This window comes from Myotis davidii, unplaced genomic scaffold, assembly GCF_000327345.1.
Source record: "Myotis davidii unplaced genomic scaffold, ASM32734v1 scaffold269, whole genome shotgun sequence".
Lineage (NCBI taxonomy): Eukaryota > Metazoa > Chordata > Mammalia > Chiroptera > Vespertilionidae > Myotis > Myotis davidii.
In genome coordinates this window covers 7,215,839-7,217,261 of record NW_006383008.1, presented here as the reverse complement: position 1 = coordinate 7,217,261, position 1,423 = coordinate 7,215,839, and the positions used below count along the sequence as shown (strand labels likewise).

The following is a 1,423-nucleotide window of genomic DNA, read 5'->3' as shown; positions in this document are numbered from 1 at the left end:
CAGTTCCTGCAGCGCGGACGTCCAGCGCAGGAGAAAAAGGTACCGTGCGTTCTGCGCGCCGGCGCCCCCACTCCCGGGAGCCTGTGATCTGCGGGGTCCGACGTCGGGGATGCGGGGGGGGAGCCCAGACCGCTGTCTGCTTGGGGAAGAGACTCAAACGGAACGCGTTGCCTTCTTTCCTGCGGCCTCTGGGAAAGCCAGGGCCGGAGGGGGTCTTCCTGGGGCCCCTCCCTTATCGCTTTGCTTTGGTTACCTCCCTAGAATATAGACTGGGGGGTTGGGGAGCGGGCAGCAGAGAACTTTCTCGCCTTTGCTCGCGCCCCTCTTTCTTGAGTGAGTTCAAAGAGTTTGAAGTCAGTGGTGATGGTGGAGTTGCGGGGTCACCAGGTATGGCTCCCGGACGCGGAGTGCAGGCGCAGAGGAGGATCCCCTCTTGTCGCCTGGCGCTCCGCGCTGTCCTCGGGCCTTCGGGCCGGCTTCAGAGTGACCAGGCTGGGCCCGGGCGCGCCGCAGTCCGCCCCCCTTCCCCTCGCCGGAGAGGAGCAGGCGCGGGGCGCGGGGGCGGGGGCTGTCCTGCCCCGGGAAGACCGCGCTGGCCGGGGCTCAGCCTTCAGATGTGGCCCGCGCGCGCTTGCCTTGGGAATTTCGGTGCGGTGCCTCCGGTAGTTTGGGGGGCGGGAGGGGAGGAAGCGGAGCGCTGTTTGTCACCAGCGAGGGGCTCCAGTTTCGTAAAGCTGGTCAAGAACGGTTTCCCTGAGCCTCGGGAAGATGGTTCAGGGAGTGGTGAAGACACCCGCTTTGAGACTGCGTCCTGATGCCACCACTTGTTCGGTGTGTGCTTTTGGAAAGCCCACTTATGTGAAGTTCGGGTTTTAGGACGGTAAATTGGTGTGTAATGCATAACCCGGTAGTATCGTGGAAATGAAATGATGCGAGTAAAATGCCTGGCGTACTGCTCCGAAACGTTAGGCATCCCTCTTGTGAACCAGTTGGTTGGTGATACTCACTCGTGTTTAGGTCAATGGAAATAACCTGGGCAATGAAGACACACACCTGGGTCCACTGATGGCCCCTGAGGGAGGCTCTTCCAGCCTTAAAATAGCAATAGCAGCCTATTGTTCTTACCCTTATTAGGTGCAACTATTCATGTTTAGCTTGTATCATTCCTGGCAGGTGCTTAGCATATGGACAACAAATACATTTTTTTAAAGTTAAGGTATAAATTAAAATCGAAAGAGTTTTCTATCCTCTGTGTCATAAGTGGGGAGGAGAGAGTAGAAGAGGATGAAGAAGAATAAAAGAGACAAAAGAACAACTACTTGCATATTGTTGGAAGGTATAGATCAAGGGTGATAAGAAATGCTAATTTGTTGCCCTGGTCAGTGTGGCTCAGTTGATTGAGTGTTGTCCCTTGAGCTGAAAG

General features: G+C 56.1%; 1 protein-coding gene across 2 annotated transcripts in view; it reads left to right on the top strand.

The window, feature by feature from the left end:
* Positions 1–1,423, top strand: part of ANKRD6 (ankyrin repeat domain 6) — a 166,225-nt gene that overhangs the window by 3,361 nt on the left and 161,441 nt on the right. The window contains exon 1 of one of the 2 annotated variants that reach the window (XM_006778257.2): positions 3–39. The exons of the other annotated variant lie outside the window; for it this stretch is intronic. The gene's annotated coding sequence lies outside the window, so the exon portion shown is untranslated. Of the gene's footprint in view, positions 1–2; positions 40–1,423 lie in introns of those variants that run through there. 2 annotated transcript variants of the gene reach the window in all.